Here is a 26036-nt window from a genome sequence, read left to right as displayed (position 1 = left end):
TCTCTTCTCCCAAGTAGGCTGGGGCCAGTAGCTCTTTGTACCAAAAGTTGGATTTCCTTTAAAAATTTGGATGTCTGGCTTCTCTGGGCTCACAAAACGAAACAAAAGCTGGGGCAGCGCAGCAGCTGCCTTCTTTATGCAAACCACATGCCCTCCACTCACCACAGAGCCATCCAGCTCACTGCTCCCATCACTTTATCTGCCAGACCCTTCTAAGTGTTTGGATTTGTTCATCTTGGCTTAGGTTTTTTGAAACAAAATCCAGGAAGGTTTGCTGTGACTTCTTTAGAAAGTGTCATAATCCTCCTTGGAAGGGACGAAGCAGAATAAACTACCCGACTCTCTGGATGACAGGGAGAAAAGATTCAGGGCAAGAGAGGGGAAAAAAGTCTCAAAATTTGATCTATCTGCTACTTCTCCCTAGTAAAGGAAATGTACTTTCCTTCTTGTACTGCTGTGTTTCCTTTATGAAATGCACACCTGCACCCAGTGAAACTCAATGGCTATATTCAGCATTTGGCAGCATACAAAGTAGGTCTTCAGTAAATGTTTACTGAATCAAGTGCCCCAGTAGATTAGTACAAAAGTATTTAAGATCAGCATCCATGCCTAAACACAGACAAGAATTTGTTCTATAAATGTTCTCTGTATCCAGACTCACACAGTGCTAACAAGTTTGCCAACTCCCATCCCTTGCAGTTGCAAGGTATACAAATGAGAAAGACAGATTTGATCTGTGGGTAAATAATTAGTTCTCTGGGCCCTAGAATATTATTAATGTGCCATCTATACAGATCAAATCCACACAAAGTAACAAAGGATTCGGAAGGGTTCTGTGAGTAAATTCAGTAACCTGGCATCTCCTCTGGATAAAGATGCTCCTGACTTGTCAATAAAATAAGGGCTTGCGGGCTGCCCGGTGGCCCGGGCTCACCTGGCTGAGGGGCGTGAGAAGGCCTGGAGGCGAACTCCACGAGGAGGCCCGTGCCCCAGTGAAAACCAACCCGGCTACAGCAAGCCGGGAGCCAGCTCTCTGTGAAGATGGAAGGGCCCGAGCTGCTACTCGACTCCAACATCCGCCTCTGGGTGGTCCTGCCCATTGTTATCATCCCCTTCTTTGCGGGCATGATTCGCCACTACATGTCCATCCTGCTGCAGAGCGACAAGAAGCTCACCCAGGAACAAGTCTCCAACAGTCAAGTCCTAATTCGAAGCAGAGGCCTCAGGGAAAATGGAAAATACATTCCCAAACAGTCTTTCCTGACACGAACATATTACTTCAACAGCCCAGAGGATGGATTTTTCAAAAAAAAACTAAAAGGGAGGATGTACCTCCTTCTCCTGTGATTGACCCCACTATGCTCACAGACATGATGAAAGGCAACGTCACACGTGTCCTCCCTATGATTCTTATTGGTGGATGGATCAACATGACGTTTTCAGGCTTTGTCACAACCAAGGTCCCGTTTCCACTGACCCTGCCTTTTAAGCCCATGCTTCAGCAAGGAATTAAACTACTCACATTAGATGCCTCCTGGGTGAGTTCTGCATCCTGGTATTTCCTCAATGTCTTTGGGCTTCAGGGCATTTACTCTCTGATTTGGGGCCAAGATAATGCTGCTGAGCAATCACAGATGATGCAGGAACAGATGACTGGAGCAGCCATGGCCATGCCCGCAGACACCAACAAAGCTTTTAAGACAGAGTGGGAAGCTTTGGAGCCGACGGATCACCAGTGGGCACTAGATGGTGTCAAAGAGGAGCTTGTGGCTGAAGACCTCCACTTTGAAGCCATGTTCAAAAAGGAATTACAGGGCTTCCCTGGTGGCACAGTGGTTGAAAGTCCGCCTGCCGATGCAGGGGACACGGGTTCGTGCCCCAGTCCGGGAGGATCCCACATGCCACGGAGTGGCTGGGCCCGTGAGCCATGGCCACTGAGCCTGCGCATCCGGAGGCTGTGCTCTGCAATGGAAGAGGCCACAACAGTAAGAGGCCCGCGTACCGCAAAAAAAAAAAAAAAAAAAAAAGGAATTACAGACCTCTATTTTTTGAAGACCAAGCAGGGGTTAGCTGTGTCAGGAACTCAGAGTAGCGCTTAACCTTGTAACTTTTGTTTTGAGCTGAAGCCTCTCAGAATAAAAAGGGGGATGCGTGAGCTGGCAGGTGTGCAGCAAGGATTGTTCTTGTCTGAGCTAGCTTTCCCTTCATGTTTGAAACCAGAGGAAACATGAGGAGTGTGTGCTGGGTGACTTGCCCAGAAACAGCTATTTTTGAAATATTTTAAATTTTCCTTCTGGTGACTCGAGTAATAAAAGTTAGAGAGAGGGGGGAAACTCAAGCTAGTGATAATGTATAAAACTTAGCAAAAATTCAGAAATTTCAGAAAAAGTGTTGTCAATTAAACCTAATTATTATGTACCGTCATTCTGACTTCTAAACCACAGTAAACTCCTGTTTTCTTGGGATCCAAAAAAGCAAAAAAAAAGAAAGGCTTCTGGTCTTTGGTTACATTTTCCACATAATTCAATGTATGCATATATGACCCAAGAAAGAGAAAATGATAGCAAGGAAATGCCAAAAACAACGAGCGCTCTATAATATGAGGATGTTTCAGAGGATCCATTGCCCTCACAGTTGATTATAGGCTGCCTCTCCAAGAATCCTCTCTAATGCTGGCTTTTGCTACCCGTCTAGCTCAGCTGGGCAATACACTGCCAGCTCTCCAAACCACCTTCCTTCTTCCTTTTTTACTTTTTTCCACAGGACAAAAATACTTCAAGGATTAAATCATATGTGGCCTTTAAGAACAAATACTAGACCCATTATGTTTTCAGATCTCACTTGCTGTTTGGAAGCCCAGGTTTTTACCATGGTAGTTGTACTGGCTTATCATCTGGGTTTGGCAAATACAGTAGTAGGTAATAATAATAACTGGCATTCATTGATTATCTATCAAGTGCTAAATATTTTGCATGTGTTTTAAATATTATCTCATCAAGTCTCACAACAACTCCTGGGATCAAAGCTCAAAAAGGCAAAGTGACTTGTTCCAAGTCTCACAGTAATTGAACTATGAGTTAAAAGCATCTCCTCTGCTTTTAACTCATGGTCCAATTCACATAGTTATCCCTGAACCCAAGGCCTCCATGGGAGTCTTTAAAACACTCTAGGGAGGCACAGAGAAGAGTTCCTGCATTTTGGCTTTTGATTAAGGGATAGGAAGAAGATACTTTGTTCCTGTACTTGCTTGAAGGAAGAAGTGAAATCTGAAATGCAAGACCCGTAGGATTCATGGCAAAAAAGCACTTTGAGTCAGGGAAGGCAACCCAATTACCCCCGATGTTAGCCTGAAGCCACGCCCTTGACTGAGGCTGGAAGTACACATAAGGTGCTTTCGTCTAATCATTTTTAAGTACTTAATTAGTGTCGCCTAATTACACATTTTAGCATACATGAACCATCTTTCATTTTATCTTAACTCAGAAACAAGAATTACTGAGGTCTTCTGAGAAGAGAAAAGAAAAAGAAAAGAAAATGAGATCCAAATTTTTAAAAATAACAGTTACAAAATGTCTCACTCAGAAAAGAGAGATTTAGAATTATGTATGTGTAGGGATACTTTAAGCCTCAGAATAGGGAGAAAAGTGTCTAGGTTGAGATTCAAATGCAGGTTCTCTAAGTATTTCAAAGTTTGGACTGTGGTCTCTGGAGATACATGGCAGGTAGGTTGTTCTTTCACACGCAAATCTAGGTTGGGCCATCAGATTTCCTGAACTGAGATTGAAAGGAGAATGAGGCTGGGGAAAAACAGGAAACTTTGGGCCAGATAAACAGTTGTTTCTCCCCAGACTTGAAAAAAAGTAATAGAAAAGAATTTCTCGAAATGGGCATCTCTTACCACTTGTACCAGGTCACCTGGGAGTGCTTATTAAAAATACAGCTGCCTAAGCTCCATCTTCAATGTTCTATATCCGGATCTCTGGGGGAGGGGCCCATGAAACAAAATTCTTAACCAGAACCTCCCTAGTGATTCTAATGCACAGTAAATTCTGAGAATCTCTGGTATAGAGAATATTTAGAAAATTTATTGACTAGAATGGCTTGTCTCAAACCATATTTTGATAAATGGCAAAAATTAGTGTTGGTGATAACTCATGTTAAAATCAATTTTTGAAATATACATATCAGAAAAACACTGAACAGTTATTTGTCATCATTACATGACAATCTCCCCCATAAGGAACAGTGTGCAACATAAGAGAACACAAGGAAAGCTCATGAACAAAATCATGTGCACGTAGATATGAAGAGTTGGATGTGCCGATTTTTGATTAGACACCATTTGCTAACTAACCATTGCATTCTATCCATCCATTTATATTTGATTATGCTTGGTTATGCATTTGAACCAGCCCCAATCCTAGTGCTAAGGCCAAAAATAATGGTCAGTATCTATAGAGCAATTCTCATTCTCATTCTCATGTAAATCTCATGCTTCACACACATGAGATTACATAATTTCCACAACCCTCGGAAGTGGATTTCATCATTAGCCCCATTTGACAGATAAAGAAGCTAGGAATTAGACAAGTTAAATAATTTGGACATGCTCACACAGCCTAAGGAACTGTACAGCTTGTACTCAAATCCAGTTCTGCCGACTCTAGCCTTAAGATGAACTTCCTCCTAAAAATAATTTCTCCCTCCTCTCTACCCCATTTCTCACTCTGAGCCATATATCACTGTGGAAATTCCACCATCCAGAATTCTTTCTGGGAGGAATGGTATTGCTAATCAAACACCAGAATTCTTCCTTCCCATTAAAACACTGATTGGGGGCTTCCCTGGTGGTGCAGTGGTTGAGAGTTCGCCTGCCGATTCAGGGGACACGGGTTTGTGTCCCAGTCTGGGAGGATCCCACATGCCACGGAGCGGTTGGGCCTGTGAGCCATGGCCACTGAGCCTGCGCGTCCGGAGCCTGTGCTCCGCAACAGGAGAGTCCATGACAGTGAGAGGCCCGCGTACTGCAAAACAAACAAAAAAGAAAAAAAAAAACCACAACACTGATTGGCCAGGGATGCTAGCTGTCAGTCCTTCATACCTTACTGTGCATGAGTCATCAGCGGGTCCTGCACCTCTTGCTGAACTAGATGAAAGGGAAGTGCATTGAGGGGCAGAGGATGGAGGTGTGGTCGTGGGGGCACTGCCTTGCTCAGGGAGGGGTGGCAGAATAAAACCCTCTTACTCCTGAGGAAAGTTTGCAGGTCCTGAGTGCTTGGGGCCCAGGGAAACGAAGTGAGAATCTGTAAATGTGCCTCCTGTGATTTGCCTAGGTCCTATTTGCGTGAAAGTAATGTTCTACTTTCAAACACATGTTTAAAGGACTTGGGCTTGAGACCTAGCTCTGCCATATTGCAAGTTGGTAAAGTAGGGCAAATCTGTCCCTATTGTTGGAACATGTTGGAACATGTTGGAAAACATGACTTGGGAGTCATGTTTTTTAAGGTCTGGGCCTGTTTTTAACAGTCTTAGGGGAGCAAATGGCCCCATAATATGTAAGATGCCATGGGAGTAGGCTAGCCTTATCTTAAGCCTGACTCATTTTTATGGAAACTTTCACTAAGATTTTATTGATGAGAACCCAACCTACTTTTTCAAGATTGTCCCTCATAGCTACCTAATCTTATCTCTCCTGTGTCTCTGCCAGTTGCCACATCCTATATTCCAAAATGAACAGTAGTAAGTAGAAGCTTCTGATATTTGCCTTTTCAAAACCTCATCTTTCTAACCTCCACAGCGTATAATGTTATCAAAAACAAAACAAAATTTTAAAAAATACACAGCCTAAAACCAACCTCAGCTTTTTTCAAATTATTTAGTTTTTATATAAGATACAGGAAATGTGGTTCCCTACAAGGGCCATAAAGGGATATAGCTAAGGAAAATACAGGATATAGTACTAGTAGTCTAAAGAATTAGCGGAGAATATAGAAGAGCTCAAGTTTTAGGGTCAGATGGCCTGGGTTGAACCCTGTTTAACCATTTACTAGATGTACACTCTGGGATAAATTACTACCTCCACGCTTCAGTTTCCACGTCTGTATTATATACCCACCACTTAGGGTACTGTGATGATCAAATGTGCTAATTAAACGTTTTTTTTATAAAGCTTATGAGTAAGATTTATACTAGTAAGAACTCAATAGAGTAAGAACTAAAGTAACTCAATAGATGGTGGCTAATACTATTAAGAGATATAAGCAAAGGACAAACAGCAATATTTCTTCTCTTATCCCTCCCAGAGTTAAATATCTTTACCCACTTACCAGGAAGAATTATAGAATACTCATAATAGTCTCCTTTCTCTACATGTCTTCTTATGAGACCGTGGGTAATCAAATGATCCGTTCCAAAAAAACAATGAGGGCTTCCCTGGTGGCGCAGTTAAGAATCCACCTGCCAATGCAGGGGATATGGGTTCGAGCTCTGGTCTGGAAAGATCCCACATGCCACGGCAACTAAGCCCGTGGGCCACAATTGCTGAGCCTGCGCTCTAGAGCCCACGAGCCACAAGTACTGAAGCCCGTGCACCTAGAGCCCGAGCCGCACAACGAAGAGTAGCCCCCACTTGACGCAACTAGAGAAAGCCGCGCAACAACAAAGACCCAATACAGCCAAAAATAAATAATAAATAAAATTATTTTTAAAACAAAGACAATAGGAATAAAATTATCCTAGCAAGCTCATCTAATCTTTCTCAATTTCCTTATCCATAAAAAGGAGCGGGCTTCCCTGATGGCGCAGTGGTTGAGAGTCCTCCTGCCGATGCAGGGGACACGGGTTCATGCCCCGGTCCGGGAAGATCCCACATGCCGCGGAGCGGCTGGCCCGGTGAGCCATGGCCGCTGAGCCTGCACGTCTGGAGCCTGTGCTCCGCAACAGGAGAGGCCAGAACCGTAAGAGGTCCGTGTACCGCAAAAAGAAAAAAAAAAAAAAGAAGCAAGAACACCTATCAGTGTTTTATCGATAAACTTAGTTCACATATGCAGAAATGCTTCATAAATTACATGATACAGCATAAGTTATTTATTATTTGGGATAGAAGTGACTGAAGATATAGGACGTGGTTTTAAATATGAGAACAAAGCACACTGAATAACTGCCTCATCAAAAAGTGCCATTTTCTGTATAAGTTTATCCTTATTAATAACTCAAGGCTAACCTACATCACCTTTTTTTAAAAAAAACTTATCAATGGCAATGATAAATTATGAGATTAAAAATATATTAACCACTGGGAAAGAAGAATTATCACCACAGGGTCTCATTTCTTTATAATATAGTTTCCCAGGTATGTTTGATGAAGAGAAAATCACTCACCTGCCAGCACCTATATCAGCATTCTGGAATAGACCTTTGACCAACATCCTTCGCCCAAGAGACAACAGCTCCTGAATTACATTCTACAGTTAGTACTTAAAGATAACATGGACATTTGCTTAGCTTTAAATATTTAGATGAAAAAAATTCCTGTCAAAGGAGTATTTTACTAGCATCAATTTGAAATTTTATTTATTTAATTATGTTTTACAATCTAATGAAATCTGGCAAAGTGAGCAGTTCTAGAGAAGAATGCATTTTCATCTTACGTTTTTACCTAAAACAAACAAACAAACAAACCTAATACTAAACCTCCTTCTAAAAAGGCTATCTTGTATCCGTGTAGAGCCCAGATGGGCTAGGTCCCTGACTAGGTCTTCACTAGGATTCACTTTGCCAGGCTGATGAGAATATTATAGACTGTACTTAAAACTTGAATGTTTATGTATCACAGTTTATTTATTGAAGGAGGTGAAATATTTTTAAACTCTCACTCTCGTTTTATAGAGGGCACAATTTTCCTTGGAGAGAAAGACTATTATTAGCATGAAAATTAAAAGATGTGATGATTTAAAAATAGCAGTGGTGAAAAGAGCAAATTCTAGGGTCCCACTGCCAGGGTCTGAATCAGGCTCTGCATGCAGTAGCTGTGTGACTTTAGGCGACTTTCTGAACCACTCTGTGCCTTGGCTCTCCCATCTTTAAACTCTTGTAGCATGTATACACAAACCCTTGTAGCATGTCATAGACTTAATCCTTAAGCTGAGCGGTTAAAGATAAAGAACACCAAGGGAAACAGTGAGAATTTATACACGTGCACGAACTCTTTGTGCAACCAATTCGACATGATACTTTTCCTTTCCACTAAGAAGGCAATAGCTTATTCAGCTTTGCTCAGTGTAGGCTTTTTAGTTAGTGTCTAATATTAGAGCTAGAGTAATTTCTTTTAGGAGAGAAGTGAAAGTCATTACCATGTGGTAGCATGTTTTAGTGGTGTTTATATACACAGTGTTTGCTCCTGCAGGTGAGTTAACAAAGCTGTTTTCTTCCTGTTGGTTTCAATAACGTCTACACTGAAAGAACTGTGAGCATTTATACGTTGTCTTCTGTGTGCCCTGCACTCTCTGAGAATTACGTGTTACATTTCACAGGTAATCCTTCCTTCAAGGGTGGTAAACTCCTGACCATGGACCAAATCGAGCTCACTGCCTATTTTTATATAGCCTACGAACTAAGTATGATTTTTATTAAATGGGTAGGGGAAAAAAATCTAAACAATAATGTTTTATGACACATGAAAATTACCATTTCAGTATTCATAAAAAAGTGTTATTATTCCTTTACATATTGTCTATTGTCTTGGGTGCTTTTGTGCTACAACAGCAGAGTTGAGTAGTTGGGACAGAAGTCATACGGCCACAAAGCCTAAAATATTTAGTGTCTGGCCCTTTAAGAAAATGTTGCTGACATCCCCCCCCACCCCCGCCCCGTTTAGCCTAAATCTATCCCAGAAAGAAAGGAAGATTGGCACTCTAACAAGATCATAGCCAAGGTTCTCCTAAGTAGAGGATAAGCTGGTACTTACCTGATGACTGTAGAATAATCTGCTTCAAGACAAGAAAGAAGGTAAAGAGGACCAGTTCTTTGCCAACTGAGAACTTCCACTTGATTTTGCATCATAAGAATTTTCCCCAAACTGTCTTTCTTACAGTGGTAATTTGATCCTAATTATACAAAATGGGGACCTGCTTTGGTTATTCCATCATAATATCACAAAGACAGCAAGTCAGAAATTCAGGCAATAAAGAGCAAATCCAAGCCCGCCCCATATCCCAGGCAATTGATGACATGTTCAATATCTGCCAGGTTCAAATCTCTTCTGGGAAGGTGGTGTAGAGAATCCCTCCCCTAGGAAGAATTGCCATGATGGGAACCATTTAACATTCATCAAATCACCTTCTACTCTGTTCCAGGCATTACTCTGAATTCTGAGGCTACAGGGATGATCAGAAAAGCAATGACCCTGTTTTCATGGAACTTAAAATGCAATAGAGGCAACAAACAATAAACAACTGAATAAATAAGAAAAGGCTGAAAAGTGCTATAAAAACACAAGGTATAAAATACTGTATGATTCCGCTTACATGAGGTATCTAGAATAGTCAAATTCAGAGAGACTGAAAGAGAATAGTGGTTGCCAGGGACTGGGGGGGAGGTGGGAATGGGGAGTTTATATTTAGTGGATAGAGAGTTTCAGTTTTGCAAAATGAAAAGAGTTCTGGAGATGGATGGTGGTGATGGCTGTACAACAATATGAATGTACTTAAAACCACTGAACTGTACATTTAAAAATAGTTAAAATGGTAAATTTTATGCTATTTGTATTGTACCACAATTTTTTAAATTGGGAAAAAAAACACTAGAGATAAAGAGATGGTCCTAAAAGGGGAGGAGGAAAAAAGACAGGTCTCCTACAGAAAAAAAAAAAAAAAAAAAAAAAAGCACCTTCAGTTTCTCATCAGAACACCAGATACTAGAAAATAATGAAGAAAAAATATATTCAAAATTCTGTGTTAAAATTATTTTCAACTTAAACTTCTATACTCAGACAAATTATTAACTAACTGTGAAGGTGGAAGAAAGTCATTTTCAGGCAAACACATGCACAGGGAGAGTGATGGTGGCTGGCCAAGTGGCTGCTGCTCATGTTAATGTACTTTCAGTTTAAAAAAACATTTAGAATAGGTGATTTATTCACATGCTTTAAAAAATCAGAATATATAAAAAGATATATGGTAAATCTCCCCTTCCAATGCCCACCTCCATTTTCTCAGGTGTTCTCACTCTCCTTCCCAGACGGAACCACTGTTGTTGGATTCTCATGTAACTTCCAGAGTATCACTATGCATGCATAAACATATCTGAATATAGATTCTTTCTTTTTCTTCCCTTCCTTTAAATGCTTGGTTTAAAAGGGGTAATTAGGTATGGCCTGAATAGCAGGAAGATTGATCCAGATGAAGAGGAGAACATTCCAGGGAGAGAAAAGAGAGAGAGAGAGACCAGAGGCTCCAGGACAGAAATTGGTGTCTTGTGTCTAAGGATCAGAAGGAAGGTCAAAGTGATGGTGATGGATGCAGAGTGGATGAGGGTGGGTGTGGCAGAAGAAAAGGAAGAAAAGGAGGAAGAATACATGATTTCCCCTAGAATAATAGTGCATAGCTGTCCAACACTGTCTTCAATGAGAAACTATCTACCATGGTAGCCATCCCTGCCCATTATGTGCCATTATGATTGTTGGACCTCAAAAAGAGGACCCCATGGACCCCCACTTGTTCCAGGAAATAGCCACCTCCAGAACACCCCTACTCCTAACACTAAACACATCTTCCTCTTTAGAAATGTCCCTGCGTGGCTCACTTGCCCCCTGAAGCCAACCAAGGAATTATGAGTGTGCCTGGAGTCCAAGCAGCAAGTCCCCCTCACTTGCAAAAATCCCACCTCCAGAGAATGTTTCCAGTCAGAGACTGTGTTTCCTCTCTTTACTCTGTAAACGTATTCTCCTTTCTATCACCTTAGAACTCCTGCTGAAATGAAAGCGATGACAGATGGGTTCCCTTGCCAAGTTTATGAATCAACAGCCTTTGCTCATTTTGTCTCTGACACAGTTTTGTCTTTGACATCATGAAACAGTTCCACCTTGAGTCTAAGTTCAGGGTCCTATCTTACCCCACCTCCCAAGATGAAGAGGGAAGAGGGGAGAGAGAAATCAGAAGATGCTTTTTTATTTTACTTTATTTTATATTTTATTTTATTTTAGTAGTCTCTGTGTTTCTTAAACTCTACTATCTCCCAATATTATTTCCAAATATTTATTTTATTTTAGTCCCAATTTTGGCATTTAGAGAGAAGTTCATTTATTTTTCAGACTGAAAAACTCTATTTTGTCCAATGCACACATAGACATAAACTCATGAAAGTTTCCAAGCTTTATTTAAATAGTTTTCTGATGTGGTTTCCATAAAGCAATATTATGACTCAGTGCTCATATTTAGAGAAATTATGATGATTTCTTTTAAAATTCTAATTATAGTTTAAATGACCTAATTGCTATTCAAAATTAGACACATTATATGCCCAATTCAACATACTTCTTTAAAATATTGCCGAGGATTAAAATAAATTATAATGTACGGTGCATAATTTCACCTTAATTATGTATTTCTGTGATTAGTTTCCAGATTCACATTTCTCTTATCTTTGTAAACCATCTTCCTTCTCCAGCATAATTTTTCCTTGATCAAGGGGTAACGCTGAAAAGATGAGACTCTTAAATTTTTAAAATGTTTTTTATTATAAAGTAATGGGTACTTATAAAAATTTAAAACAGTATGGAAGTGGGTAAGTAGGAGGTAACATTTGTCCCTGTCCCCATGAATTCTACTGCCATTAAGTAATCAAGATATGATATGTATGTGTATTAAATTAAAATCAAGAGTGAGACTGGGAAGAGTTTAGCCAACTGTAAAATTAGAGGGCACACAGAATACACAAACCACCCTCATTTCTGACACCAACTGCAAGTTTGTGGGGATCCCAGAACCACCCTCAGTTTTGACAATTTCTAGATGGACTCACAGAACTCACTGGAAAATGTTATACTCACAGTTACAGTTTATTACAGGGAAAGAACACAGATGAAAGTCAGTCAACAGAGGAAGCACACAGGGCGGAGTCCAGGGAACACCAAACATGGGGCTCCCACTGTCCTCTCCCCATGGAGTCAGGACACATTACTTTCCTGGCATCAATATGCAACAAAACACATGGAGTGCTGCCAAAAAGGGAAAGTCAGCCAGGCCACAGTGTCCAGAGTTTTTATTGGGGCTTCATTACACAGATATGATTGAAGGGTTCACTGCCCATGTGGTTGTCTGACCCAGCATAACTCTAAATAACATTGCTGGGTTTTCTAGTATGGCTGGCTCCTCCCTAAGACTATCTGGGCATAGCCAGTGCTCACTATGTAGCATAGTGCTAGACTATCTGGTGAACCAAGGCCCAGGAAAATAAAGACACTTTTTTCAGGCCTGTAATTCCAAGGGCTTAGTGATCACCTCCCAGAAGCCAAGGTCAAAGGCCAGAATGCTTTTTGAGCAAGGTTAAATTCTTTACTACACCGGCTTCCTAAGTGGAAAAAATTTAAAAAATTAGAGGAGCAAAGCATCCAAACTGATTATTTTCAATTAATTTCAGATGTTATTTAATGATGTCCCTTAAAGGAGAGAACCAGTAACTGTTTTCTTGCCACCATACAGAGTATCAGGGATAGTAGGGGAGAACATATTTATTTGTTTTATTCTTTTCCTCTTTGTCATTATAGGTCTCTGTTTCATTTGATTCCCTTTCTCTCCTGCTCCACTTCCACTACTGTTAGTTCTGATTACTACGATTAGTCACTCTGAGGTAGCGATCACCTGTATAAATACCCACAGAGGTGAGTAAAGGAGTGAAGCTCCCATTTGATATTGGTTCAGCATTGATATACTTCATTTACATATTAAACACAAAAGAATATCCTTCTTTTCCAGAAAGGAAATTTGTTGCCTCACTTTTCCACTAACCCCTCCTTTCTTCTTGAATGGTTTAGCTCTCTCAGCAAATATTTTATTTTCTTGCTTTTGATGGAGCTTGCAGAGAAATAGCTCTCTGCTACAACAGAGTCAAAAGCTAGGGCATGTAGAATCTTGGCCCTGACTTTTACTCTCAGACTCAAGTCAACAATTCAGGGTTTGGCAATGTGGTCCCTAAAGCACATATTCTCATCTAAAGCTTAGCTCTAGCTGACAGTTACATAGTGAGAATCAGAGAGCAGTTTCCCAAGAAAGGTAGAAAATCTGAAATCACTCCATTCATTCATTTAGGTGAAATTCAAATAGCATAAAATTAACCATTTTGAAGTGAACAGTGGCTTTTAGTACTTTCACAATGTTGTGCAGCCACTACCTCTATCTAGTTCTGAAACATTTCCATCACTCCAAAATAAAACACCATACCCATTAAGCAATCACTCCCTGTTCCTCCTCCTTACAGCCACTAAAAACCACCAATCTGCTTTCTATTTCTACAGACTTATGTACGCCAGATATCTCATACATGGAATCATATAGTATGTGATCTTTTGTGTCTGGCTCCTAAAATTACTCCATTTTAAATGTGGTCACAATACCAAAAAACAATGAACAACAACACTGGGTTAGATAAACCAAACACGTGTGAGGGAGAGTATGGCCCACTTGCTGCTAGTTAATAGCCTCTGCCCTGATGCAAAGAGTGATAGAAGGGACCATAGCTAGACATTGATTAAGAAGAAGGAGCCTGGAAAAGATGTTCTCTAGGGGGACAAGGTATTAAGCTAGGTCACCAACAATTCACAAATCTGGTCAAGAACAATCAAGGACACAGAATTCAGTAGAGAGAGCCTGTTAGAATCATGGTTTAGACAGCCAAGCCAAGTCCAGTGTTCTAGAAAGTCCTGGAAAGTAGAGAATTCAGGAACTTTATTTGCAACAACTTTGTGTGTGTGTCGGGGGGTATGGGAGACAAAGTTTGAGGCCAGTGAATCCCCTCAATCAGAATGCATAGGTTAAACAAGCTTTTAACAGGTGTTTTTAAGCACGTTATATGATCTTGTCGACCTGGTCATCTCATGCCAATCAGTAGCTCTGATTGTCAATCATGTAGACTCCAGACTTAAAAAGCATGCAGGATAAAAAGGGAAGATTATGGGGTAAAATAGAAATGTTAGGGATGATGCCAATTGGAACTCAATGTGAAGCACAGCCTTGCTTTGATACTTAACATTTTAGTCTCAGGTTCTCCAACAGAAAAATGAGCATAATTACCCATTGTGCTGGATTGCTGTTAGAATGATACATATTGTCTATGCAATATATGGCACAAAATGAAAGGCAGTAGGTATGAATTATTATAATAATGAGACTGATATTGATGAACAATTTAAAGCACTAATTTTAGGATAGACATTTGCTCTCGGACTTCCTCTCTGTTCCCTGCTGTGCGCAGGTGAAACATCATACACAGGTAAGGCAGTTCCTCAAAGGGTTTAGTAGGTCCTCATTATAAGGATAGAAATGTATCTTACAAAAGGATATGAAGCAACTTTACCACTAGTTCAGGGGAATGGTCATGGGTTTTTTAATTAAATCTAAAATAATTTTACTCATTGGAAAGGATGACAGATGGACAGTGTGACCTCCTGTAATCCTTTTTAGTTGTGGAAATGGCAGTTAGTTGGAGGGATTAGGCCTGTCAGTGTCACACTGCCAACTGGACAGATCTCAAATTTAGAAGGACAACTCTTGTGTCAGAGTAAGTAGGTCAAATTTTTGTGCCTTTTCCATAAAGTCCTCTCTGCCAAACAGAAGGTGAAGATGCAGGGGCGCTTGTTGGTTTGACAAAATTTAGATTTAACTTTTTCAAATTCCTTTAGTAATTATCTCAATTTTTTTTTTTTTTTTTTTTTTTTTTTTTGTGGTATGCAGGCCTCTCACTGTTGTGGCCTCTCCCGTTGTGGAGCGCAGGCTCAGCGGCCATGGCTCATGGGCCCAGCCGCTCCGCGGCATGTGGGATCTTCCCGGACTGGGGCACGAACCCATGTCCCCTGCATCGGCAGGCAGACTCTCAACCACTGCGCCACCAGGGAAGCCCAATTATCTCAAATTTTAACGGTAATAGAGAATTAAATCAACACGTCCATAGTACAAACAATATTTTGGTCTATTTAAAAGCAATTTTGCATCATAAAGAAAGAGATTTAAGACATGATACCAAGTCTCAACTATTATATAATCTTAAGTAATGTTTTTTTTTTTTGAAAAATGCAGTGTGCTCTGTATAATGTGGAAATGAAGGGTAGGACCATCTTTTACTCCTTAAAATTCTATTTTCTGATTAGCTTTGTGTACATTAATGATAAAAGTCTAACATCCTTTTCAGAAATTGCATCTAGTGAGTTAAGGAGAAAAACGTCTGATTTCTAGAAATCAATATATCAAAGAAAAGAAAATCAGGTCTGAAACTGTCATTTCTCTCTCAAAAAAGGAAACCCATGGATTTGTCATGTTCAGTCCTTTCTTTAGGGATTTCTGTGGTCCTTGGGTGGATGTTGACAAGACGGATGTAGCACCTACAGGAAAGATTTGGACCCAGTAATTTTAAGAAGTAGGGATCTTAAGGTGAGCCAGTTTCTGTTAGATCTTCGACCTCAAGAAATTTATATGGCTATTGACTGGGCAGGGGTAGGAGCAAAACTGCAGGGAGTAAATTCCTAGTTTCTGATTGATTAACTGATTGATTGCTTGATTAGGCTAGGATTAGCAGGGGAGCAGGAAGCAGAAATCATTTAAACAAGTATTTCTAAAAATATAGCACTTACTACAGGTATTAAACAGATAAAATTAGATCACATAATACATGTACATTAATAATTTTAATTAACCTCTCTATGACATATGACACTGATTTTCTGTTTATATTGGTGATACATAATTTTGTTTTACATTTGCTAGGTTAAGTGAAAAAAGTTTTATAAAACATGACAAAAATTATGAAGGTTGTATATGAATGACTGGTTTGTGAGACATTTATTTCAACTTAAATAGCAGATATCTTTTTTAATTGAAGCATGTCTAACCTTAAGAGGCACTGGGCATGTGAACTGACATTCCAAGATTCTGGGGTAAAAACCTGTCAGAACCACTGGATTTGAGGGGAGCTTGATTGTGATTTTTATCTTTGTGTATTTTAATTTTTATATCCTATGAATATAGCCCAAAAGATAATAAACAGAAAAATGTATCATTTTCCCAATATCCAGGATGAAGATGTATCAGAAAACATCAGTACAACTTGATGCCTTTGAATATTAGCTAGAATGAGATATAATAGAAGTCAGCTACCATAGCACATGGTAGATACAGCTACCATGGTAAATAGATATCTGTATCTACCAAGCTGATATATTGGTATTTGCTTAACAAATTTACACATTATGAACTGAGAATTATATCTACAGTAATATAAAATCAATTCCCAATTAAACACTATGTTTAATCTAATTCAATTATGTTAATCTTATTTCAAAAATGAATTCATGTGATGGTTTGAGATACAAACAATAGAACAGAATATTTAAAAGGTGGCTGAGGACACTGGCATAAAGGAAAGATGACATGAGTGGGGTGATGTACAGCTTGCATGCGGTGTGGTCCATGCTGGAAGCGGACTGCAAAGTTGGGTCTGAACTTCCTAACAGCCAAAACAAATACAACTGTATAATTAGTTACAGCAGGGGTGGCAAACTATGGCCCTTTGGCCAAATCCCATCTGCCACCTGATTTTGTAAATAAACTTTCACTGGAACACAGCTGTGCTCATTTGTTTCTGTATTGTCTATAGCTCTCTGTGGGTTACAATGGCAGAACTGAGTAGCTGCAACAGAGACAGTACGGCCTGCAAAGATGAAAATAGTTGAACTCTGGTCTTTAAGAAGAAGTTTGCCAACCCCTGAATTACAATATTACAGTATCTAAGACATTTTTTAAAAATTCCCTGGCTCAGTGAATTTTTTAAAAACCTGTTTTTCATTATTAAAAGCCATTGATATTGATTAAAATGTTTAAAAAAATTGATATGATATTTTTGCCATGGAATTTATGTTTATTTTTCCATACCAATGGCTTAGCAGTTGTTACATTGTAAATCTCAGTTACCCAAAGCTCATCTCTTGTATATATAAAATAGTATATATTCAGTACCTTCTTAAAGTATTAGTCTTAAAAGGGACTGCCTCCACAGGCCCAGACCTAAAACAAATCCGTTACCTAACAGTTATCCTTTACACAGGATTTTCAAATACAGTCTTCCACCTTTTAAGCTGCATCACATTAATCATTAATTTCAGAGGAAAGGAAATCGCTTATTGAAGGACATTTCCTTCTGCTCAGTCTTAAGGACAGATCAACATCAACAGTCATATGATGAATTTTGGGCAATACACTGGAAGACAAGGATGAGAATGTCAATAAAGCTTCTTTTAAAATCTTTCTATCTACTTGGACTTCAGAGAAGGCAGAAAGAGAAAGTAAAGTGAATAAGACTTCACTGTGAATATGTGAAGTGTCCCTTCTTAGTTCTGAGTTCTAGAAAACTAAATTTGAAGCCCACTTTACTACCTGAGCATACTTTTCTGATCCAAGAGTGGACCTGACATAGGCTGGATGGTCAGATTCTCTCTCCAGAGAATTGAGAAGAGACTGGGATGCTGGCGCTGAGACACGTCAGCGGCAGCATCCAGAAAAAGGAGCCTCAGGCTTAAACACTGAAACTTCCCTGATGCCCGCCTCACTGAAGCCTGGTTGTTCAGATCTTCCTTAGATCCTGATCCTTTCCTAATGTCTATTACTTGTATCCAAAGGAACTTTATTTAACTTGCCCAGATGGTACATTTTCAAATACTTAAGGATATTTATCATATCCCTCTAAACTTCCCTTCTCCACATAAAACATACTTAATTAATCTTTTCTTCAAAATTATTTTCCTGGGGGAGAAAAATCCCAACCATCTAAAGAAATGAATTTTTAAAAATGACTTTAATCCCAAATCCAGACCCCAGCCTCTTTAAAATCTTGTGTGGAGAACTGAACACAATGCTTCAGGCATTGTGTGATTAGCAAAGAGTAGGACAAGACTATCACCTCCCTTAATCTAAACACTTTACTTTTCTTAATGCAGCCATAGGTCATATTTACTTTTTTTGATAGATACATCATACTACTGACCTTACATTTAACTAAATGAAACATGTTTTTGTCATTAAAGCTGATACTCAATTTTGTTATTTTTAAATCCAAATATATAAATGTGTATTTATCCCTAGCATATTTGATCCTATTAATATACTCATTTTTCCAGTTTGCCAAGACAACTTTGGATTAGTAATAACTAATTATGTAGTTTCTGTGTGATAGAAAACATGTTAAGCATTTTATATCTTTTATATTATTGCATTTTTTCACAACAGTCTTACTAGAAATGTGTTTATTTGTTCCCAGCTTCCACCACTCTCTACCTCCTCACCGTTGGAAAGAAAAACATAACTCTTTTGATTGAAGTTAATTTTCTGAGTGGAGGTGAACAGCAATCTTACCATAATGGAATTATATAAATAACTGTATATTAAATAAATAAATAAATAAATAAATAAATAAATAAATAAATAAATAAATAAATGAGCTTCATGAAAAATGTCCATACTATGTAAATAGATAAGGACAGGTAGGAAGGTCATAACTAAAAAGATAATGAGATGCCAAAGGAAGAAGAAATAACTGATAAGCTGGACTTCATTAAAATTAAAAATTTTATGCTGCTAAAGACAATGTCAAGATAACTTAGACAAGCTACAAACTGGGAGAAAATATTTGCAAAAGACACATCTGATAAAGGGCTGTTATCCAAAATATGCAAAGAACTCTTAAGAACTCAACAATAGAGAAAACAACCTGATTAAAAAATGAACCAAAAACCTTAACAGACACCTCACCAAATATCTACATATGACACATAAGCATTTGAAAAAATCCGTATCATGTCTCATCAAGAAATGAAAATTAAAACTATGAATACCACTACACACCTATTAGAATGGCCAAAATCCAGAGCACTGACAATACCAAATGCTGACAAGGATACGGAGCAACAGGAACTCTCACACATTGCTGGTTGGAATGCAAAATAGTATGGTCACTTTGAAGATAGTTTGGTGCTTTCTTACAAAACTAAACATATAGTTTTATCATATCATCCAGCAATTGTGATCCTTGGTATCTACTCAAAGGAGCTGAAAACTTATGTCCACACAAAAACCTGCACACAGATGTTGATAGCAGCTTTATTAATAATTACCTAAACATGGAAACAAGCAAGATGCCCTTCAGTCGGTGAATGGATAAACTGTATATATATATATCCAGACAATGGAATATTATTCAGTGCTAAAAAGAAAAGAGCTATCAAACCATGAAAAGACATGGAGGGAACTTTAGTCATATTACTAAGAGAAAGAAGCCAATATGAAAAGGATATATACTGTATGATTCCAACTACATGACATTCTGAAAAAGGTAAAACCATTGAGACAGTAAAAAGATCAGTAGTTGCTAGGGACTGGGGAGAGGGAAGGGTGAATAGGCAGACCACAGAGGACTTTTAGGGCAGTGAAAATATTCTGTATGATACTATAATGATGGATACATGTCATTATACATTTGTCCAAACTAGTAGAGCGTATAACACCAAGAGTGAACCCTAAGATAAACTATAGACTTCGGGTGATTATGATGTGTCAGTGTAGGCTCACCAGTTGTAACAAATGTTTGACTCAGGTGGGTAATGTTGATAAAGGGAGTGGCTATGTGTGTATGGGGACAGGGAGTATACGAAAAATCACTATACTTTCCTCTCAGTTTTGCTGTGACCCTAAAAATGCTCCAAGAATGAGGTATTTTTTATTAAAAAAAGAAAGTTAACGAGATTAAGAGAGGTTAGGTGACTTGGCCAAAGTTACAGAGCCAGCAAGTGGTGAAGCTGATCTTTAAAACCGAGTCTGACTCCAAATCCCATGCATCTAACTACTACTATGTTCTGGTGCCTCCAAAGTTTAGCCAAACAATTGCTTCCTAGATGTCACTTTTCTTTTCTTTTTTTTTTTTTGATGTCACTTTTCTTAATCGTTACGTTTTCTAAGAAGATTTTCTATATATTCATTTATATCATTGATTAAAAAAATACTATATAGAATAGAGCCCAGTGGCAAGCTTCTAGAAACCCTTTCTAAAGCTGATGTCTTTATTTTAATCAGTACCCCTGGGTACATTAAATCCATTTATTGAAATATTATTTACTCTGCATTTCATAAACTTTTCCATAAGGATGAAATAATTCTTTTCCAAACCTTTCTTTACATCCAGTTACATTACACCTGCTATTTTTCCTTGATAGAACAATCAAATTATCTGCCAAAAAGAAGTTGTATAACCTTTCTGGAAACCAATTTAAAAGTATATACTAAGGCTCACAAAAATCATCTTAAAAATCTCCCTTCAGGAATATATACCAAGAAAATAATCCAACATTATGTGCATAAATCTTTTTCTGGATTTTACATTCTTTTATATTTCTTCTATTTCTGTGTTCTGTGTTATTTATAAAGGTTAAAAAAACAAACATAAAAATAGAATTATAAATTACATTATAGCACAAAATGAGCTTCTATACAGACTTTTAAACAATGATTTTGAAAAATATATATGGACATGGGCAAAATGTTCATGATAAGACAAATGAAAAATAAGGATGCAAATGCATATAGTATAATCTAATTTTATAAGTATATTTAACATGTATAAATAATGGTATTATATGTATGTGTAATAAATAAATAGACTTTCCTATGCTTCATTAGTTTGTAGATCTAATATATTTTATATATATATATATATATATATATATATATATATATATATACACACACAAGTTTGTATTACCTAGTCCCCTACAAAATTGTCCCTGAGTATTTCTGAGAGTAACCTGGAAGTATACATGAATATGTTCACTTTAACTACCACTATGCACTCCTTCACAATGTTTTCTTTGGGATTGCCCTACTGAGAACTGAAGTTTCTGCCAGGAATTGCCACAATTACCTTTTATCAGACACTATTCACAAATGACTAAATAATGCTCAAAAAAAGAAAAGCTGTACACTCCCAACAGCTGCAAAGTATAATAAGTTTCACCTTCCCCAAAATGTTCTAGATGTCTGTTTTCATGTATTATTTTCATGATGGTTTGCTGATTGTCTGGAACCTACAGTTCAATCTATTGAAAGGCTTAGCAAATCACTGAATCCCAAAAACGTTTGAACTCTCAGATATTTGCCAAAGATTGTGAACTATATTTTCTCAGGATTTATGCTTAGCACTTGTTTGGACACTGAGCATCTCATGTATTTCATGACATCAGTCAAGGAACAGCGTTGAGATTATATCACCAAGACATTTGTTCATTTGCCTGCAAGATATTTCTAAGATAATTATATCATCTATTTAAGCTTGTTCTTCCCAATAATTCACATCACTAATCATTTTTTCCATGAACCACTGGAAAGTAGTAGCTGGAATAACATCTTTTAAATTTTGGTAGAGCCCCATAGGAATGATGAGTACCATCTTGACCTTCTCTTTATTAGCCATAAGGATATGAAATATTATTCTGCTCTGTACAGTTGTATAGGTTGTACACTGCTCGACAGAAGCAGCACAGTATCTAAGGGAGTATCATTTACATCCTAGTCACTATAGATTTATATAAAATGTTTCATTATAAATAAATCATTACACAATGGAAGTTATTATATATTGTTTTAAGAAGTACAATATCTCATAGAAGGGAGTGACTTTGTCTAATTTGCAAAAAGGCATTGCATAGACCTTCAACATCCCTAGGACTGATTGTAGTCACTTTTAAGTCCAACTTGGAATGGCCCTAGCTAACTTGAGTAACGAAGAGAAACTGGGTTGATGTTGAATGACTCCACTAACTGAAACAGAGAGGGAAAGGAAGAAAAGGATAAACTACACTTCAGCACTGGAAATGTGAGACTGGAACTCAGTAGAAAAGTAAAGTGTGCAAGTCTAGGGAGTTGAATTTGTGAGAGTGAATGAGACTACCCAAACAGATGATGGGCAAGAATGTACTCAGGAATAAGAAAATCAACAACTTGCCCCAAAGAGACAGAAAGGGAAAAAGGTAGTGAGAAACACAAATAGAAAATGGTCAGAATATTAAGAGGACTAGAAGAAAAAGAATCATAGAAACAAAGAGAAACTCTTAAGAGAAATAGGCAATCAATACTATCAAGAGTAAAGATGAGTCAAGGAAAATAAGGATTGGAAAGAGGTCATTAGCTTCGATAAAAACAAGGTCTTTGGTAGCTTCAGCAAGAGTAGATTCTATGGAGGGATTGGTGTGGAAATTAGATTGCAGTGAGTGAGGGAGGAATGAAAAGTGAATAACTAGTGGTAATAAATGTAGCCTAGATTCTTAAGAAATCTGGTTTTGAATGAAGAGAGATTATTATTTCAAATGCAATTTCCCATGGAAAAAATGCTACATTAGAAGTTAATTTCCTAGGTCAGCCTACAGCACTTATTTAGTTCATCATAAAATGCAGAAACTGCAGATTTATGATTCAAGCTGGAGGAAAGAAATGCTGTTGCAACACTTGTAATAAAACAAAACCAGAATAATAAATCTTAATAATAAACTGTTTTCTATGTGTCTTGAATGCTGGTAGGTGGGGAAGATATATTTAATTAAAGAATTATGACTTGGCAGATATTTTTATGTAAGGATTCTGATATGGACTTCCAGAAAATCTTAAGGTTTTAAATTTTTTTTCACTGTGTTTAATTTCACTTTTAAACAAATGATCATGCTTTACTTTGATTCTCTGTCACTGGCATTAGTTCCATAGTTTCCAGCTCTATTTGTCTCAAGATAGACTGTCTAAAGCCAGTCTCAAGATTAGTATGGAGAACAGAAGTCTCTGTGACTCAAAGGCATTTATTTTTTTAAGGAGCTTCCTATCCAAGGTGACCAAATCTTGAAACAGCCTAGAATTTTACTCCAATTTTTACTTAAAAAGAAAAGGGTAGGGCTTCCCTGGTGGCGCAGTGGTTGAGAGTCCGCCTGCCGATGCAGGGGACACGGGTTCGTGCCCCGGTCCAGGAAGATCCCACATTCTATGGAGCGGCTGGGCCTGTGAGCCATGGCCGCTGGGCCTGCGCGTCTGGAGCCTGTGTTCCGCAACGGGAGAGGCCACAACAGTGAGAGGCCCACGTATAGCAAAAAAAAAAAAAAAAAAAAAAAAAAAGAAAAGGGTAGAAAAAAGCAAAATGGTGCAAGATGGGGTCAAAATTGCAAGTGAAGGAAGAGTGAGAAGAAAAGGGGCAACATTCAGTTGACCAAGAAATTCATTTTCCAGAATAGATGAGTCTATTAATAAGATAATAAAAGTCTCATAAGCTCTTACCATGCTGCTGCAATAAGATATTGTACTTCAACTGACCATTGGGTAAAATGAAAAGTGATGAAACCTAGCTACCTGTATTGTCATGGAGAGAAAAGTCAACTGGTGAGGGTAATTTCTTCTTGGATCTTAATGGTTTGTAAGCTACCGGAAAACTGGACTCTTTGAAGACAAAACTGAGTGTGGTAGTATTTGGAAGACTAAAAATATGAGACATTACAAAAAAAAAAAAAAAGAGTTGACCAAAGTAAATTGTTTAAAATCTGCAATTACTGTACTACTGTTAAGGATCTCAACTTGAAAGCATTTAATAGGCCTGAAGATATTAACATCAACAGTTGCTATAGAATATATAATAAGAAATATTAAAGTAACAATTTAGAAGAGTCTGTCTTACTTCCCCTATCCTTCTCCCCATGCCATCTTCTCTCCCCCCGCAAACAAACCCTCCAGTCTCAGATCCCTCACAGATGAATTCTACTTAATATTTAAGAAATAGATAATACCAGTTCTACACAAACTCTCAGAAAATAAAAGAGGAGGAAACACTTTTCAACTCATTTTATAAGGTCTGCATTATCCTAATCTTAAAACTTAATGAACGCATGATAAAAAAATTATGCACCCACATCCTTCATGAAAATAGATGCAAAAATCTTCAACAAAATATTAACAAATTGAATTCAGCAATATATAAAAAGATAATATAGCTTGACAACTGGCATTTTTCCCAGGAATGCACAATATTAACAAACTAAAAATGGAAAATCTTATGATCATACTAATAGATACAGAAAAAGCATTTATAAAATATAAGCCTATTTCTGATTTAAAATTCCCACCAAACTAAGAACCAAAGGGAAATTTCTTAATCTAACATAATATTCAATAGTGAAAGAGTGAAGATTTTTTTCTCAAAGATTGGGAACACGGCAAGCATATTCACTCTACCCTTACATTCAGCATTATACCCAGAGTCCTTGGCAGTATTATAAGGCAAGAAAAAGAACTAAATGGCCTATAAACTGGAAAGGAAGAAGTAAAACTGTCATTATTCACAGGCACCATGATTGTCTATGTAGGAAATCTTAAGTCATCTACAAAAAAACTGCTAGAACTAATAAATGAATTTGACAAGGTTGCAGGACACAAGCTCAGTAAATAAATCAATTATAATCTATATACTAACAAAGAACAATTGGAAACAGAAATTTTAAAATTTTGCAGTAGCATCAAAAATATAAAATACTTAGGGCTTCCCTGGTGGCGCAGTGGTTGAGTGTCCACCTGCCGATGCAGGGGACACGGGTTCGTGCCCCGGGCCGGAAAGATCCCACATGCCACGGAGCGGCTGGGCCCGTGAGCCATGGCCGCTGAGCCTGCGCGTCCGGAGCCTGTGCTCCGCAAAGGGAGAGGCCACAAGAGTGAGAGGCCCGCATACCGCCAAAAAAATAAATAAATTAAATAAATAAATAAATATATATATATATATATATATACATATATATATATATATAATACTTAGAGGTATATTAACTATAATGTGCAAAACACATACATTGAAAATTACAAAACATTGCTAGTAGAAATAAAAGAATCCCTAAGTAATTGGGGAGATACCAATTTTGTTAAGGTGTCAATTCCCCCTAAATTGATCTGTAGATTTAGCACAATCTTAAACAAAATTGTAGCAGGCTCTTTGTTGTTGAAATTGACTAGTTCATTTTATAAGTAATGTGAAAATAAAATGAAGAACAAAGTTGTAGGACTTTCACTTATGTAAAGATAGAAATATAGATCAATGGAACAGGAAAAAAATGTCCATAAATGGATCCACAGACATATGGACAATTGATTTTTGACAAATATTTGAAGGCAACTCAAAAGGTAAAGGATAAAACTTTCAACAAGTGGTGCTGGAACAACTAGATAGCCATAAGCCAAAAATCAACCTTGGTTGTTACTTCACAACATATACAAAAATTATAGTAAAATTTATCATAACCTAAACATAAGAGCTAAAACTATCAAACTTCTAAAAGAAAACATAAAAGAAAATCTTTGAGGCACTGGTTTAGGCACAGATTTCCTACTTAAGACTCAAAAAGCATAAATCACAAAAGCCAAAAAAAATCAATAATTTGAACTTCATCAAAATTTTTAAAACTTCTACTTTTTATATTATTTTTTCTTCCAGTTTTATTAAGATGCAGTTGACATACAGTGCTGTATAACTTTAAGGTGAACAGCAGGATTTTACTTACACACATTATGAAATGATCACCACAATAAATTTAGTGAATGTCCATTTTCTCATATAGATACAAAATAAAAGGGAAAAAAGTGCGAGTAGGATGGAGAGACGGGAGTCGGGAAGATGTTACCAGGCAGGGCCCCACAAACTGTTGCTGTAACCCCTGGAAAGAAGAAAACACAACAATATGAAGAGCTGCAAGCTCCAGCTCCACCACTACCACCAGT

At 37.8% G+C, this 26036-nt stretch overlaps 1 pseudogene across 1 annotated transcript; it reads left to right on the top strand.

Moving 5' to 3' along the window:
- The first annotated feature begins 985 nt into the window (after positions 1-985).
- Positions 986-25761, top strand: LOC308617941 (ER membrane protein complex subunit 3-like; annotated as a pseudogene). Its single transcript has 2 exons — positions 986-1835; positions 25753-25761. The product of its transcript is annotated as an ER membrane protein complex subunit 3-like (transcript).
- Positions 25762-26036: the final 275 nt, after the last annotated feature.

The sequence above is a fragment of the Mesoplodon bidens genome, assembly GCF_964165515.1.
Source record: "Mesoplodon bidens genome assembly, chromosome: 5".
Taxonomy (NCBI): Eukaryota; Metazoa; Chordata; class Mammalia; order Artiodactyla; family Ziphiidae; genus Mesoplodon; species Mesoplodon bidens.
Note: the sequence above shows the minus strand (reverse complement) of the source record. Positions and strands in the feature narration are given on the sequence as shown.